A 19,407-nucleotide genomic window follows, 5' to 3' on the forward strand; every position below is an offset into this window, starting at 1 on the left:
GTCAAATGCATTCTACAAAGCTAATTGAATCAAATGAAAATCAAACACATCAAAACAAAGCTAATTTAATCAAATGAAAGTCAAACACATTCAAACAAACCTAATTGAATCAAATAAAAGTCAAACACATTCAAACAAGCTTTATGACTCAAATTAATGTCAAATACATTCAACAAAGCTAATTGAATCAAACGAAAGTCAAATGCATTCTACAAAGCTAATAGAATCAAATGAAAGTTAAACACATTCTAACAAAGCTAATTGAATCCAATGAAAGTCAAACACATTCAAATAAAGCTAATTGAATCAAATGAAATTCAAACACAATCAAACAAAGCTAATTGAATAAAATGAAAGCCAAATGCATTCAACAATGCTAATTGAATCAAATGAAAGTAAAACACATTCAAACAAAGCTAATTGAATCAAATGAAAGTCAAACACATTTTAACAAGCTTTACGAATCAAATGCAAGCCAAATGCATTCAATTATGCTAATTGAATCAGATGAAAGTCAAACACATACAAACAAAGCAAATTAAAATTAAATGGAAGTTAAACTCATTCAAACAAAGCTTTTTGAATTATATTGAAGTCTAATATATTCAACAAAGCTAATTGAATTAAATGAGGGTCGAATGCATTCTACAAAGCTAATTGAATCAAATGAAAGTCAAACACATTCAAACAAAGCTAATTGAATCAAATGAAAGTCAAATGCATTCTACAAAGCTAATTAAATCAAATGAAAATCAAACACATTCAAACAAAGCTAATTAAATCAAATGAAAGTCAAACACATTGAAACAAAGCTTTTTTAATAAAATGAAAGTCAAATGCATTCAACAAAGCTAAATGAATCAAGTGAAATTCAAATGCATTCTACAAAGCTAATTGAATCAAATGAACTTTAAACACATTCAAACATAGCTAATTTAATCCAATGAAAGCCAAACACAATTAAATAAATCTTTTTGAATCAAGTTAAAGTCTAATGCATTCAACAAAGCTAATTGAATCAAATGAAAGTCAAACCCATTTAAACAAAGATTTATGAATAAAATGAATGTAAAATGCATTATACAAAGCTAATTAATTCAATTGAAAGTCAAACACATTCAAACAAAGCTAATTGAATCCAATGAAAGTCTAATATATTCAACAAACCTAATTGAATCAAATGAAAGTCAAACACATTCAAACAAAGCTAATTGAATCAAATGAAAGTCAAACACATTCAAACAAAGCTTTTTGAATCAAATGAAAGTCAAATGCATTCAACAATGCTAATTGAACAAATGAAAGTCAAACACAATCAACCAAAGCTTTTTGAATAAAATTAAATTCTAATGCATTCAACAAAGCTAATTGAAACAAATGAAAGTCAAACACATTCAAACAAAGCTTTTTGGATCAAATTTAATTTAAACACATTCAAACAAAGCTAATTAAATCAAATGAAAGTCAAACACATTCAAACAAGCTATATGACTAAATGCAAGCCAAATGCATTCAATTATGCTAATTGAATCAAATGAAAGTCAAACACATTCAAACAAAGCTTTTTAAATCAAATGAAAGTCAAATGCATTCAAACAAAGCTAATTGAATCAAATGAAAGTCAAACACAATCAAACAAAGCTAATTGAATAAAATGAAAACCAAATGCATTCAACAATGCTAATTGAATCAAATGAAAGTAAAACACATTCACACAAAGCTAATTGAATCAAATGAAAGTCAAACACATTCAAACAAGCTTTATGACTCAAATGCAAGCCAAATGCATTCAATTATGCTAATTGAGTCAAATGAAAGTCAAACACATTCAAACAAAGCTAATTAAATTAAATGGAAGTCAAACTCATTCAAACAAAGCTTTTTAAATTATATTGAAGTCTAATACATTCAACAAAGCTAATTGAATCAAATGAGGGTCAAATGCATTCTACAAAGCTAATTGAATCAAATGAAAATCAAACACATCAAAACAAAGCTAATTGAATCAAATGAAAGTCAAACACATTCAAACAAACCTAATTGAATCAAATAAAAGTCAAACACATTCAAACAAGCTTTATGACTCAAACTAATGTCAAATACATTCAACAAAGCTAATTGAATCAAACGAAAGTCAAATGTATTCTACAAAGCTAATAGAATCAAATGAAAGTTAAACACATTCTAACATAGCTAATTGAATCCAATGAAAGTCAAACACATTCAAATAAAGCTAATTGAATCAAATGAAATTCAAACACAATCAAACAAAGCTAATTGAATAAAATGAAAGCCAAATGCATTCAACAATGCTAATTGAATCAAATGAAAGTAAAACACATGCAAACAAAGCTAATTGAATCAAATGAAAGTCAAACACATTCTAACAAGCTTTACGAATCAAATGCAAGCCAAATGCATTCAATTATGCTAATTGAATCAGATGAAAGTCAAACACTTTCAAACAAAGCAAATTAAAATTAAATGGAAGTCAAACTCATTCAAACAAAGCTTTTTGAATTATATTGAAGTCTAATATATTCAACAAAGCTAATTGAATCAAATGAGGGTCAAATGCATTCTACAAAGCTAATTGAATCAAATGAAAGTCAAACACATTCAAACAAAGCTAATTGAATCAAATGAAAGTCAAATGCATTCTACAAAGCTAATTAAATCAAATGAAAATCAAACACATTCAAACAAAGCTAATTAAATCAAATGAAAGTCAAACACATTGAAACAAAGCTTTTTTAATAAAATGAAAGTCAAATGCATTCAACAAAGCTAAATGAATCAAGTGAAATTCGAATGCATTCTACAAAGCTAATTGAATCAAATGAACTTTAAACACATTCAAACATAGCTAATTTAATCCAATGAAAGCCAAACACAATTAAATAAATCTTTTTGAATCAAGTTAAAGTCTAATGCATTCAACAAAGCTAATTGAATCAAATGAAAGTCAAACCCATTTAAACAAAGATTAATGAATAAAATGAATGTAAAATGCATTATACAAAGCTAATTGAATCAATTGAAAGTCAAACACATTCAAACAAAGCTAATTGAATCCAATGAAAGTCTAATATATTCAACAAACCTAATTGAATCAAATGAAAGTCAAACACATTCAAACAAAGCTAATTGAATCAAATGAAAGTCAAACACATTCAAACAAAGCTAATTGAATCAAATGAACGTTAAACACATTCAAACATAGCTAATTTAATCCAATGAAAGCCAAACACAATAAAATAAATCTTTTTGAATCAAGTTAAAGTTTAATGCATTCAACAAAGCTAATTGAATCAAATGAAAGTCAAACCCCATTTAAACAAAGCTTTTGGAATAATATGAATGTCAAATGCATTCTACAAAGCTAATTGTATCCAATGAAAGTCTAATGCATTCAATAAATCTAATTGAACCAAATGAAAGTCAAACATGATTAGGGGATTTTGCTCCCACCAATTGGAATGCGCCACGTGGACCAATCAGGTCCTGCCAAGTGTCCCCCAGTTGGAACAGTCAGGGCTTCCCACGTGGCACGCGCTTATTCGTCCACCTTGGACCTGTTATGTCACGACATGAGGCATACTCCATGCCTAATGGAGAAACCGGCCACCCAGGCCCAACTTCCGAGGAAAGCCCAATCGGCCCTAGGTTAACCTAAACCTAGGATGGGCACGTTTTCCAAGGTTATAAATACCTCCCTTAATCCTCATTAAGGGGGATTACAAAAAAAGGAGAACAGAAACATTACGGAAAAAACACATTAATTATACACAGTAATAACCGGCTGATCTCGCTAACAAAGCAGATTACCTACGTTAATCACTCTCACCTAGAGAGACCTAATCACTTTAATTTCCGCATTAATTACTCCTTAATCAAGTACTAACTTGACCGTTGGAGGCGGAGCTCACAGGAGTCTCCGTTATTTTGCAGGTACAGGCGTCCGGTTCTAGTCTCGGAATCGTAACTCTCCCGCAGGACATCAGAAAACCCCGAAACATTTGGCGCCGTCTGTGGGGAGAGTACTTCTGAGATGGCATCCAAGTCTGTACCGACTCCTGAAGAGAGGCGTCCCCTAGACGACCCTCAAGTTCAGTCGGACCATGATACCGAAAGTGAATTTGAAGTTGAAGCTCATACAGCTTCAGACGGGACCCTAAGGGCCCGACGTACCCGTCATACCGAAAGGAGGGAACGGGAGCATCTTCGAACAGGAAGCGAACCAGCAGGCGCACCGCCTGTTCGGCAACAGCCGACTGATGGGTCTGCTCCCATCACAAGGAACGAACTCATGACCTTCATGAGGGACTTCAAGGGAGAGATTCAAGAGTTGATCAACAAGAAGCCGCTTGCTCCAGTCAAGGAGCAGTCGGCCAAGAAACCCTCCACTTCACTGAAGAGGAAGCCAGTTCAAGGGCGAGAGGCGACTCCTCATCCTAAATCTAGGAAGCGGGAGCCGCCTGCCCTTGATTTCACAAAATACCGTTTTCCTACTCCAGGAAATAGGAAACCTGTTCGTCATATTCAGGCGGACGGGTCGAAGCAAACATTCACAGACGCTCGGCTACTGCTAGAGCAGAAGAAGAGTGATCGATTGTTAGAGTCGGCCTCTACTTCAAACTTTCAAGACAGTTTGCGAAATGCCTCGATGAGGCATACTCAGTCGTATCATGAGAGTCAGTCAGGCGGCACCTCCCGTCAGTCCGGCTTTCATAGCGACCAGGCGGTACCAAACTTACCATTTGTGTCGCAACAACAATATTTTTTGCAGCCACCTCCGTTTGGTGGACCTGCAGCAAAAAACGTCCAACCTATGGACTGGCAGCTACGGTTGCTTAGACTTGGTGAACAGCCGTCGGCCTTCTCCAAGGAAATTACTGAAGCCGATCAGCCGGCCAAAGTGAAAAATGTACTGGTAGGCGCCTATGACGGCACTACTAACCCAGAAGACCATCTGATGGCATTCACCAACCTGATGTACCTTCAAGGGTTGGATGATCCCACTTGGTGCAAGTGTTTTCCAGCGACTCTCAAAGGAATCGCACAGCAATGGTTCGGCAACCTGCCGACTGGTTGTGTAAATAGCTTCAGGACGCTTGCTTACTTATTTGCCTCCAACTTCGCCATGAACATCCCTGCGAAGAAAACGACCCTTGATTTGGGAACAATTCAGCAGGGCGAGAAGGAGGGGCTTCGTTCTTACATCAGGCGGTTTAACCTGATGAGAATACAGATTCAAGGGTTACCGGATGAGGTAGCTTATACTGACTTTTTCAGAGGTCTCAAAGACGGGTCTACCTTCAAATTTGATTTGGTTCGAAAAAGGGTGGAGACTCTTTAAGAGGCCTTGATTGAAGCAGAAGCCTATATACAGGCGACTGATCTTTGTACGATAAAACAGTCGGACGGGAAAAGGTTCGACAAAAGAGAAGGACGACAGAAACAGTCGTCTAACAAAGATGAGAAAAGAAAAGAGGTCTGGGCGGCTGATTCCTCTAAATAGCCGGCCCAGAAAAAGAAAAAAGAATTCAAACCATACTCCCCAAAGTATGCGTTTAACAAGGATAACCAGTTTATCCTAAAAGAAATCAAGGGACGGATCTCAATTGAGAAGCCGGTCCCCATGAAGGGTTCTGCAAACAACCAGAACCAAGATAAATTTTGTGCTTATCATGATGATGTTGGTCATCACACCAATGACTGCATCAGTCTCATGCGGTATCTAGACCGCCTGGCTGAGCAAGGTGATCTTGACACTTATGTCAAGAAATCTACGGGGAACACTTCCTCAAAAAAGCAGTCGGCCAAAAAGCATCAGCAGGCCGACAGCTCTGATACAGATGATGCAGTCGTCTACACCATTGCAGGCGGCTTCTCAGGAGGCGGCCCCACTATTAGGGGCAACAAAGACAATATCAGGCGGTTAGATGTAAATTCTGTTCACCAAGAACGGTCGTCCAAATATTCATTTCCTGAGATTGTCATCACTGAAGAAGATCTAGGTGGGGTAAGGGGGCCGCATGACGACCCTCTCGTTATTGAATGTAAAGTGGCCAACCAGAGAGTTGGCCGAATCCTCATAGATACCGGAAGCTCCTCAGATCTCATCAGTAGCAAATGTCTGTCGAAACTAAAATATCAGACTGATTGCATACATCCGGCCTCCCACCCTTTAGTAGGGTTTGGAGGAGGAGTCGTCCACCCACTGGGACGAGTAGATTTACCCATCCGCCTGGGTGAAAAAGGGGAAGGACGACACATGGTAGTCCGGTTCCTGGTAGTAGAGGAACTCTCGGCCTACAACATGATTCTGGGTCGACCAACCTTGAATAATTCCAAGGCTGTTATAATCCCATCTCTTATGTTGCTCAAGTTTGAGAGGGATAATGGAACAGTCGGCTCCCTAAGGGGAGATCAAAGGATGGCCCGAGAGTGCTATCTCACGGATGTCAAGCCTACTGTTATGGCTACTGGGTCAAGCGGTGAAAAAACAGACCTTGACAAGGAGAGTGCGCCTGTTCAAGAAGCAGGCGGCAAAAAGAGAAAGGCATCCCAGACAGGGGCCGTAAGAAAAGCAAGAAAATAGCAATCATTGGCAGAGGAGCGGCCGGATGAGTTCCGCCCTCAGCCGGCTGGTGAGCATGCGGACCTGATCTTAGACGACTCACGTCCTGACCGAACAGTCAAAGTTGGGACGACTGCTCTGAGAAACCTTGGTGACGACTTTCACAACCTATTGAAAGAATACAAGGACATCTTTGCATTCGAAGTCCATGAAATGCCGGGCATTAGTCCTGATCTGGCGGTACATAAACTCGCCGTGGATCCAAAAATGAAGCCGGTACGGCAAAAGAAGCGGAACCATGGCGAAGAAAGAAGTCAGGCGGCAGCCGCCGAAGTTAAAAAATTACTTGATGCAGGGTTCATTCGGCAATGTTACTTCCCAGACTGGGTTGCAAATGTGGTGCTTGTTAAAAAGCCGAATGACACCTGGAGAATGTGTGTAGACTACACAGACTTAAACAAGGCGTGCCCCAAAGACAGTTACCCTCTGCCTAAAATTGATAACCTGGTCGACTCAACAGCCGGCCATGCTTTGATGAGTTTTATGGACGCCTATTCTGGTTTCCATCAAATTCCTTTATGGAAGAAAGATCAGGAGAAGACGGCCTTCGTCACTGATCAGGGGTTATACTGTTACACGGTCATGCCGTTTGGTCTTAAGAATGCCCCGGCTACCTTCCAACGAATGATAAACACTGTGTTCTTTGATCAGATTGGGAGAAACGTCGAGGCATACATTGATGATATGATTGTCAAGACTAAACTTCAGAAAGATCATCTGTCGGACCTCCGAGAAACTTTCGCCACACTCAGGCGGCACCATGTCATGCTCAATCCCAAGAAATGTGTATTTGGAGTTGAGTCTGGGAAATTTCTCGGATTCCTTATTAATCAGAGAGGAATAGAGGCGAACCCTGAGAAGGTGCAGGCGGTCATTGACATGCAGTCGCCTCGTACCGTCCGAGAGGTTCAGAAGTTAACAGGTTGTCTGGCGGCCTTGGGAAGATTTCTAAGCCGATCAGGCGACAAATGCCTATACTTTTTCCAGGCAATTAAGAAAAAGGCAAGGTTTGAATGGGGGCCGGATGCTGAGGCCGCCTTCCAGAAATTAAAAGTTCACTTGCATTCCTTGCCGAGGCTGGTCAGCCCTTTGCCCAAAGAGGTTCTCTACATGTACCTGGCCGTCTCTGATCATGCGTTAAGCGCTGTTCTCCTTGCTGAAAGGGACGGTTGTCAGCTCCCGGTCTACTTTGTCAGTCACGTACTGAAAAATGCCGAGTTGAGGTATCCCCTAGTGGAGAAATTTGGTCTTGCACTCTTCATGGCTGTTAAAAAGTTGAAGCCCTTCTTTTTGGCACATGCAGTCGTCGTGTATACAGACCAACCTATCAAGCGGCCACTGACCATCATGGAGTCGTCAGGCCGAATGATCAAATGGGCCATAGAAATACAGAGCCTCGAAGTTACATTCGAGCCTAGAAAAGCAGTGAAGGGGCAAGCCTTTGCTGATTTTATTGTAGAGATGACTCGTCCTCCTGACTCTCAAGTTCCAGACCAAGTATGGAAGGTATATGTGGACGGAAGCTCTACTTCAAATGGTTGTGGAGCAGGCGTCATATGTCAGTCACCAGAGGGCGACAGGTACGAGTATGCTCTACGCTTCAGTTTTCAGGCTTCAAACAATGAGGTAGAATATGAAGCTTTACTAGCCGGGATCCGCATGTGCAAGGCGGCAGGGGCAAGAAAAATAGACGCCTGTTCCGATTCACAATTGATAGTGAGTCAGTACAATGGCGAATACGAAGCAACCCATCCGGCCATGATCAAGTATTTACAGGCGGTCCGACAAGCAGTCGACTCCCTTGAGGATTTCCATCTGATCCAAGTGCCGAGATCAGAAAACAACCAGGCGGATGCACTGTCAAAATTAGCATCATCCGCCTCCTCTGATACTCCTCGAACTGTTTTTTGGGAAGTAATGGAGAAGAGAAGCATCGAGGAAAACCCTATTGGAATCCTAGACAGAAGCTCAACCTGGATGGATTCAATCAGGGCATATCTGACAAACAGTACACTGCCGGATGATCCTCAACAGGCGGCAGCACTGAAAAAACGAGCCACCTGTTTTGAAATGATAAAGGGAGAACTTCACAAGAGGGGGTACCTTCAACCCTTCTTAAAGTGTGTTACTCCAGAAAAGGGACGAGAGATACTAGAAGATCTTCACTCTGGTTACTGTGCTTCTCATATAGGTGGTAGGATGCTTGCTCAAAGGGCAAGGCGGCAGGGATACTTTTGGCCTACTTTGGAAGCAGATGCAATGGAGATGGTGAAAAAATGTGACAAGTGCCAAAGGTTTGGCAAACTAATTCACCGTCCGGCTACTGACCTCACTACCATTCACAGCCCACTACCGTTTGCTAAGTGGGGCATGGACATTCTGGGTCCATATACGCCTGCTACAGGCGGCAGGAGGTACATACTTGTTGCCGTTGACTACTTCACTAAATGGGTAGAGGCGGAGGCGCTAAAGGGAATCAAGACGAAAGATGTAATTTCATTCATTTGGAAAAATGTCATCACTCGGTTCGGGGTTCCCATGTCTATGGTTTTTGATAATGGTCCCCAATTTGAGACGCATGTTCTCAAAAGCTGGTTGGGTGACCAAGGAATTACAAACTACTTTGCATCTGTCGGCCGTCCACAAGCAAACGGCCAGGTAGAAGCCTTTAATAAAATCATCTCAGACGGTCTCAAGAAAAAGATTGAACGAGCAGGCGGCCTATGGGCGGATGAACTACCACATGTTCTCTGGGCCATTAGGACGACTGAAAAAGGGGCGACTGGAGAAACTCCATTCCTCCTAACTTACGGTGCGGAAGCTGTTCTTCCAATAGAACACTACGAGCCGACTCTTCGAGTAATGCTATATGACGAAGAGGCAAACTGGGAAGCCATGCGCCTGGCATTAGACTCACTTCCTGAAAAGAGGGGCAATGCTGTCTTGCGCCATGAGATCTATCGCCTGAGAATGACTAGATCATACAACAAAAAAGTACACAGGCGTCAACTCAAAGTAGGGGACTTTGTACTTAGAAAAATGGAAGCAGTTGGTAGGGCTAATGAGTCTGGCAAACTAACTCCCAACTGGGAAGGACCCTACCGAATCTACGAGGAAGTCAGGGACGGTACCTACCGTCTGGAAACACCAGACGGACAACCGTTGCCTCGAACTTGGAATGTAGATAATCTTAAGAAATATTTCTTTTGAATGATGTAAAGTAAAGAGCTACTTAAAGTTTGCACTTACTATTCAATTTTGTACTACGAGGGGCATGTCGTCTGTACCTTTACAGTCGGCTACTCTCCATTGAGTTTTTCACTCTATCTTCAGAGGGGCATGTCGTCTGTGCCTTTACAGTCGGCTACTCTCCATTGAGTATTTCACTCACAATAGGGGCATGTCGTCTGGGCATATAGTCGGCTACTCTCCATAAGAAGATGGCCGACTGGTTCCAAACACATAGCCACCCCCCTAATACTTAGCTAAAAAGATTAGGGCCTGGCCGACCCTGTGCCTAACAGGCGGCTACCCTCCTTTTTCTTAGCACCTACGTTCACCAAGAACTTACCAAGGCCACAGGCCGAATGATCAGACCAGGCGTCAAGCCAACTGATCCAATCTTCAAAACTAATACGACCTGTCCCAACATCATAGCAGGCGTCCGACGGCATCCCTCCGGATGAAATTCGTCGCAGAGAGCAGCTCCCTTTTGGGTGGAACATTAGTCTATAAACTAATTACACGACACCTATACGACTGTCCCCAAGGGCAACCACGTAGCCGTTTTTGAGACAAGGATAACTCTATCACTAACCAAACCAGTGGTAGCAGTTGACATCTGAGTCAGATGACCGCCTGTATTACTTGGGATAAATGCAAGGGTACCTATTGAGTTAATAGCCAACAAACATTGGCGAATCAAGGGGTCTAGCCGGCCTACGCCGCCTGGTACCTCTACTTCTCAAACAAAAGTGACGGCGACTGAGTAACTCCAACGTTAATTCATAGTCACTCCCTCAAATTTGGTATGGAACCTAAAAGGTTTATGTCGTCCGCCTGTTTTTAACAAACAGGGGCACTCAAACCCCTATTCCTACTAGGTAACCTATTGAGTTAATAGCCAACAAACATTGGCAAATCAAGGGGATCAGCCGGCCTCCACCGCCTGGTACCTCTACTACTCAATCTAAATTGTGACGAAGACTAAGTAACTCCTATGTTAACTTAATAGTCACTCAAACTTAGTATGGAGCCTAAAAGGTATGAGTCGTCCGCCTGTTTTTAACAAACAGGGGCTCTCAACCACTACTCTTGCTAGGTTAACAAATTATGAGTTAAAAGCCAACAACATTGGCAATAAAGGGAAACAACCGGTACCCGCCGCTTGTTATCTCTACTACTCAGTTCCTTGGCGACTAGGTAATACTCTATTTACTTGGTCATACCACTTTCCTACTTGGTTAAATTTACAAATGACAGGACCGCCTGCCTTAAAAGGATCCAGACAAAATAGTTCAAATACTGATTGGATAAATGGTCGACTGATCGTCTATCCTGGAAACAGACAACCAGTCGTCCAGGGGCATAGGCGGCGTACTAACTCTCCGTACCTGTCTGCAACGTTCGGCCATGTAAAACAGTCGGTCTAGTGAACAATTGGATATTAGATATGGAATACTTAGACAAATTTGAAGTAAAACAAAAAATTCATTAAAAATAAGCCGGTCATTAAAGACCAGTAAAATATTCAAAGCCCCGGCCCCCTGGTCGGGTAAATACAAAGCAAACGGCACGCAGGCCGTGGAAAGAATACATAAAGCTTAAGAAGGGGGCAGTTCAGTATTAGCAGTTGCCGCCTGGTCAGCACTCTTCTTGCTGGACTCGGCTTCAGCTGCATCCTTTTTTGATGCCTTACCCCCAAGCGGCACAAGCGCCACTGCCGGCTCCTCCTCCTCCAACGCTTCCCCCAACGCCTCTTCTTCAGCAGCCGCCAGGATCTCTTGATTATATGTTTCCGAACACTGGCGGTACGTTCTTTCCCAAGAGGCAAAGTCGGCACTGGAGAAGAGGCGGCCCCAGGTCATGCGCTGGATTTGAGCGGAGTCTTCCATCATCTCCCGGACCAGCTCTTTCTTCTCTTGCTCGGCCTTTTCCGAGAGCTCTTGGGTAAGACTCTTCTCCTGGGTCACCAAGCGTTCCTTTACGCTGGCCAAGGATTTCTCCATGGCTTCGTAAGAGTACATTTCCAGGCGAAGAGGTTTTAGCTCGGCCTTGAGATTTGTGATGGTCGCCTCCAGCTCATCATTCTTCTTCTGGGCTGCCTCTAACTGAGCCCGAACAGCGGCGGTAGCCTGCGCCTGATAATAAAGAATATCAATGGTCAGTACTTCATTTTGGGCAATTTGAAACATTGCCTTATCACAGTCAGAGGCGGCCATAGCTTTTGCAGCCTTTACCTCTTTGTTCTTCCGATCAAGCGGCTTGCGAAGGCCGTTAACTCGGAGCAGGGCCTAAGTACAAAAAAAAAACAGGCGTCAGTTTCCAAACAAAAAAGAAAACAGGCGTCCAGAAATTCAAATACTCAAAAATATGCTAAGTATACCTCAGCAAGGACCCCTGCAATCCCGTCAAGGTCAAGGGTGCCGACACCCCTGACCGCCTCCCTTTCAGTTGGAGGAACTGCCCTGATCATAGACTTGGCCATCTCTACCAAGTCAGGCTCCTGGGGGCCGGCTGCATCAAGCATAAACAAACGGATTAGACTTAGTAAAAAGGAGCAAGTCTAAAATTTACAAGGACAACTTCATACCTCTAGGCGGCCCAGTTGGAGTTTTAAAAGAAGTGGCCGGCTGTTTCTCAGCCGCCACTTGTTTCCTGGCAGAACCAGGAGAGCTCCCAACAGTCGTCTTCCGGGCCTTGGGGTCCGGCTGTTGGGAAGATGAAGCTCTTGGAGCACCCGTCTAAAAAAGAAGAAATAAGTCAGTATATGCATAAACACTCCAAAAAGAGGGTGAAAGGTTCGGAGCTCACCAAGGGTGCCCCCTTCTTGGGGGAGTCGGTTGAAGCTTGTTGCATAATAGAGGCCCGCAACATGGCCGCCGCAGTCTTGGAGGCGGTGATTTTGCTCATGGCGTCAGCTGCAAAAACAAACAACAAAGTTAATAAAAGATAAACAACAAATGTATGGAACAACAGAGTATACGACAGGCCGACTACCTCTTGAGCACCGACTGCTGAGGCCGCAGGCGGCCAAAAAGTACTCGTCATAGAGCCACTTGAAGCTCGGGACGCAGTGCAGGGGTACTTGCTCTCGTACCCCTGAAGTAGAGTCGACCCTCGACTCTACTTTAAAGAGTCCTTTATCAAGGATCTCTTTCTTAGCCTTGGGGGGAATAGGCGGCATGCTACGGCCGCCTGCAAGAAGGGGCGGATTCCTGTTCCACCTATTGAAGCGCTTGTTCTGTTCAATGTCTGAACTCTCAATGATGAGGAAGGTGCTCCGCCAGTCCTTCCACTTGTTTGCTTTACCTCTTGTCATGAGGTAGCCCCTGTGGCTTGTCAATTGATACCAGCCGGTACCGCCTGTCTTAGGGGTCCGGCTGAGATAGTTCATATGGGCGAAAGCCTCGAAGCTCGGCTCCACCCCGTGCAGTTCGCACCCGACCACATAGCCGAGTACGTTGACCTAGGAGTTTGGGCTAACTGCCATAACCCCAACTCATACCCATCCAAAATCCGCTGAACAGCCGGATGTAATGGGAAGCGAAGCCCTGCCTTGATGGCCGCCTCGTAGCAGCCAAAGCAGGAGCTTTCATAACTGGAACCAGCCGGCCAGACGACTGTGTCTTCTGGATCCGGCACAAACACTAGAAAGTCGGGGCCCATGGTGTGGTTTGCAACAAAGCTCTCCACTTTATGGCTGTGATTCGGCCCCGAGGTACCGTGCAGTAGTAGGGGGTATTTAGCTCTCGGTAAGAGGCGGATGGTTCCGCCCAATTGTCCCCCTTCTCAACTGCGTGAGAAAGTCTCGCCTCTTGCAGGCGGCTGTTTTTCTCTTCTGTACCCAAAGAAGCATGGCCAGAAGAGCTTGACTCGGAATCGTCCTCCGACGAGTCCGAAGAGGACGACTCCTCCCCTCTCCCGGAGGGGCCCGCCTCCTCTCTTTGAAAAGGAGCAGATTTGTTAACTGTTAAATAGGAAGGGGTCACTATGACTCCCCCCACAGAATTGCCGACATCCAGGCCGCCTTGTTTCACTTCCACATCTGGCGCATGGTCAGATGTTTCACTAAGCGGCACCCTGTGGGAGGAGCCGTCTGAATTTGAGATCCTAGCTGTCTTTTTCGTTCTGGCCATCCTGCTCTGCATAGACACAGATACAGTCGGACTTTGTATAAAGGGCAAAGATGGGTCCGGAAAAGGGCAGGCGACACTCCTAGTCCTAGATTCAGCCGTCCCCGGTGACCGGCTGATCACTAACCTAGGTCGTGTCGTGTGCTTCCGTGGTGCCATTTCAGAAAATAAAAAGAAAATCAAGAGTAAGAGAACTGAGTTACCTGAACGAGTGACGGTTGAAGAAGTTCTGGAAATCCGGTGCAGTCGGCTTGTTAGAACAGGCGGTAGGCAGAAAAGGTCCAAAATGTCAGAGCAAGTTCAGGGGTCCGAATGTTCTCAAAAAGTTCTCAAAGTGTGAAAATGACTCAAGACAACTCTCCCTTATATAGGCGAAGTGAGAAGGCGAAGGGTCACTTTCAGAATTCAAAATTTGGGCGGGAAAATCTCTCGTCCTTTCGCCGACTGACACCTGTAGCAGGCCGTCGCCTGTTACAGTGCGACACCTGTCACAGGTAACACGTGACCAATCACGTGCCACCTGTGAGGGGCAAATGATTAGGGGATTTTGCTCCCACCAATTGGAATGCGCCACGTGGACCAATCAGGTCCTGCCAAGTGTCCCCCAGTTGGAACAGTCAGGGCTTCCCACGTGGCACGCGCTTATTCGTCCACCTTGGACCTGTTATGTCACGACATGTGGCATACTCCATGCCTAATGGAGAAACCGGCCACCCAGGCCCAACTTCCGAGGGAAGCCCAATCGGCCCTAGGTTAACCTAAACCTAGGATGGGCACGTTTTCCAAGGTTATAAATACCTCCCTTAATCCTCATTAAAGGGGATTACAAAAAAAGGAGAACATAAACATAACGGAAAAAACACATTAATTACACACAGTAATAACCGGCTGATCTCGCTAACAAAGCAGATTACCTACGTTAATCACTCTCACCTAGAGAGACCTAATCACTTTAATTTCCGCATTAATTACTCCTTAATCAAGTACTAACTTTACCGTTGGAGGCGGAGCTCACAGGAGTCTCCGTTATTTTGCAGGTATAGGCGTCCGGTTCCAGTCTCGGAATTGTAACTCTCCCGCAGGACATCAGAAAACCCCGAAACAAAACACATTCAAACAAAGCTAATTGAATCAAATTAAAGTCAAACACATGCAAACAAAGCTTTTTGGATCAAATTTAATTTAAACACATTCAAACAAAGCTAATTAAATCAAATGAAAGTCAAACACATTAAAACAAAGCTAATTGAATCAAATGAAAGTAAAACACATTCAAACAAAGCTTTTTGAATCAAATTAAAGTCTAATGCATTTAACAAAGCTAATTGAATCAAATGATTGTCAAATACATTCTACAAAGCTAATTAAATCAAATGAAAGTCAAACACATTCAAACAAACCTAATTGAATCAAATGAAAGTCAAACACATTAAAACAAAGTTTTTGAGTCAAATTAAAGTCAAATGCATTCAACAAAGCTAATTGAATCAAACGAAAGTCAAATGCATTCTACAAAGCTAATAGAATCAAATGAAAGATAAACACATTCTAACAAAGCTAATTGAATCCAAAGAAAGTTAAACACATTCAAATAACGCTAATTGAATCAAATGAAATTCAAACACAATCAAACAAAGCTAATTGAATAAAATGAAAGCCAAATGCATTCAACAATGCTAATTGAATCAAATCAAAGTAAAACACATTCAAACAAAGCTAATTGAATCAAATGAAAGTCAAACACATTGAAACAAAGCTTTTTTAATAAAATGAAAGTCAAATGCATTCAACAAAGCTAAATGAATCAAGTGAAATTCAAATGCATTCTACAAAGCTAATTGAATCAAATGAACTTTAAACACATTCAAACATAGCTAATTTAATCCAATGAAAGCCAAACACAATTAAATAAATCTTTTTGAATCAAGTTAAAGTCTAATGCATTCAACAAAGCTAATTGAATCAAATGAAAGTCAAACCCATTTAAACAAAGATTTATGAATAAAATGAATGTAAAATGCATTATACAAAGCTAATTGAATCAATTGAAAGTCAAACACATTCAAACAAAGCTAATTGAATCCAATGAAAGTCTAATATATTCATCAAACCTAATTGAATCAAATGAAAGTCAAACACATTCAAACGAAGCTAATTGAATCAAATGAAAGTCAAACACATTCAAACAAAGCTTTTTGAATCAAATGAAAGTCAAATGCATTCAACAATGCTAATTGAACAAATGAAAGTCAAACACAATCAACCAAAGCTTTTTGAATCAAATTAAATTCTAATGCATTCAACAAAGCTAATTGAAGCAAATGAAAGTCAAACACATTCAAACAAAGCTTTTTGGATCAAATTTAAGTTAAACATATTCAAACAAAGCTAATTAAATCAAATGAAAGTCAAACACATTCGAACAAGCTATATGACTAAATGCAAGCCAAATGCATTCAATTATGCTAATTGAATCAAATGAAAGTCAAACACATTCAAACAAAGCTTTTTAAATCAAATGGAAGTCAAATGCATTCAAACAAAGCTAATTGAATAAAATGAAAGCCAAATGCATTCAACAATGCTAATTGAATCAAATGAAAGTAAAACACATTCACACAAAGCTAATTGAATCAAATGAAAGCCAAACACATTCAAACAAGCTTTATGACTCAAATGCAAGCCAAATGCATTCAATTATGCTAATTGAATCAAATGAAAGTCAAACACATTCAAACAAAGCCAATTAAATTAAATGAAAGTCAAACTCATTCAAACAAAGCTTTTTGAATTATATTGAAGTCTAATACATTCAACAAAGCTAATTGAATCAAATGAGGGTCAAATGCATTCTACAAAGCTAATTGAATCAAATGAAAGTCAAACACATCAAAACAAAAGCTAATTGAATTAAATGAAAGTCAAACACATTCAAACAAACCTAATTGAATCAAATGAAAGTCAAACACATTAAAACAAAGTTTTGAGTCAAATTAAAGTCAAATGCATTCAACAAAGCTAATTGAATCAAACGAAAGTCAAATGCATTCTACAAAGCTAATAGAATCAAATGAAAGTTAAACACATTCTAACAAAGCTAATTGAATCCAATGAAAGTCAAACACATTCAAAGAAAGCTTTTTAAATCAAATTAAAGTCTAATGCATTCAACAAATGTAATTGAATTAAATTAAAGTCAAACACATTCAAACAAGACTTATGAATCAAATTTAAGTCAAAGACAATCAAAAAGAGCTAATTAAATCAAATTAAAGTCAAACCCATTCAAACAAAGCTTTTTGAATAAAATTAATGTCAAATGCATTCTACAATGCTAATTAAATCATTCAAAAGTGAAACACATTCAAACAAAGCAAATTGGATCAAATGAAAGTCAAACACATTCAAACAAAGCTAATTGAATTAAATGAAAGTCAAATGCATTCTACAAAGCTAATTAAATCAAATGAAAGTCAAACACATTCAATTAAAGCTTTTTGAATCAAATTAAAGTGAAATGCATTCAACAAAGCTAATTGAATAAAATGAAAGTCAAATGCATTCTACAAAGCTAATTGAATAAAATGAAAGTCAAACACACAATCAAACAAAGCTAATTGAATCAAATGAAAGTCAAACACATTCAAACAAAGCTAATTGAATCAAATGAAAGTCAAATGCATTCTACAAAGCTAATTAAATCAAATGAAAATTAAACACATTCAAACAAAGCTAATTAAATCAAATGAAAGTCAAACACATTGAAACAAAGCTTTTTTAATAAAATGAAAGTCAAATGCATTCAACAAAGCTAAATGAATTAAGTGAAATTCAAATGCATTCTACAAAGCTAATTGAATCAAATCAACGTTAAACACATTCAAACATAGCTAATTTAATCCAATGAAAGCCAAACACAATCAAATAAATCTTTTTGAATCAAGTTAAAGTCTAATGCATTCAACAAAGCTAATTGAATCAAATGAAAGTCAAACCCATTTAAACAAAGCTTTTGGAATAATATGAATGTCAAATGCATTCTACAAAGCTAATTGAATCTAATGAAAGTCTAATGCATTCAATAAAGCTAATTGAACCAAATGAAAGTCAAACACATTCAAACAAAGCTAATTGAATCAAATGAAAGTCAAACACATTCAAACAAAGCTTTTTGGATCAAATTTAAGTTAAACACATTCAAACAAAGCTAATTAAATCAAATGAAAGTCAAACACATTCAAACAAGCTTTATGACTAAAATGCAAGCCAAATGCATTCAATTATGCTAATTGAATCAAATGAAAGTCAAACACATTCAGACAAAGCTAATTAAATTAAATTGAAGTCAAACACATTCAAACAATGCTAATTAAATCAAATGAAAGTCAAACACATTGAAACAAAGCTTTTTTAATAAAATGAAAGTCAAATGCATTCAACAAAGCTAAATGAATCAAGTGAAATTCAAATGCATTCTACAAAGCTAATTGAATCAAATCAACGTTAAACACATTCAAACATAGCTAATTTAATCCAATGAAAGCCAAACACAATCAAATAAATCTTTTTAAATCAAGTTAAAGTCTAATGCATTCAACAAAGCTAATGGAATCAAATGAAAGTCAAACCCATTTAAACAAAGCTTTTGGAATAATATGAATGTCAAATGCATTCTACAAAGCTAATTGAATCCAATGAAAGTCTAATGCATTCAATAAAGCTAATTGAACCAAATGAAAGTCAAACACATTCAAACAAAGCTAATTGAATCAAATGAAAGTCAAACACATTCAAACAAAGCTTTTTGGATCAAATTTAAGTTAAACACATTCAAACAAAGCTAATTGAATCAAATGAAAGTCAAACACATTCAAACAAGCTTTATGACTAAAATGCAAGCCAAATGCATTCAATTATGCTAATTGAATCAAATGAAAGTCAAACACATTCAAACAATGCTAATTAAATTAAATGGAAGTCAAACACATTCAAACAATGCTAATTAAATCAAATGAAAGTCAAACACATTGAAACAAAGCTTTTTTAATAAAATGAAAGTCAAATGCATTCAACACAGCTAAATGAATCAAGTGAAATTCAAATGCATACTACAAAGCTAATTGAATCAAATCAACGTTAAACACATTTAAACAAAGCTAATTAAATAAAATGAAAGTCAAACACATTGAAACAAAGCTTTTTTAATAAAATGAAAGTCAAATGCATTCAACAAAGCTAAATGAATCAAGTGAAATTCAAATGCATTTTACAAAGCTAATTGAATCAAATCAACGTTAAACACATTCAAACATAGCTAATTTAATCCAATGAAAGCCAAACACAATCAAATAAATCTTTTTGAATCAAGTTAAAGTCTAATGCATTCAACAAAGCTAATTGAATCAAATG

Source organism: Chenopodium quinoa, unplaced genomic scaffold (assembly GCF_001683475.1).
Source record: "Chenopodium quinoa cultivar QQ74 unplaced genomic scaffold, ASM168347v1, whole genome shotgun sequence".
NCBI lineage: Eukaryota > Viridiplantae > Streptophyta > Magnoliopsida > Caryophyllales > Amaranthaceae > Chenopodium > Chenopodium quinoa.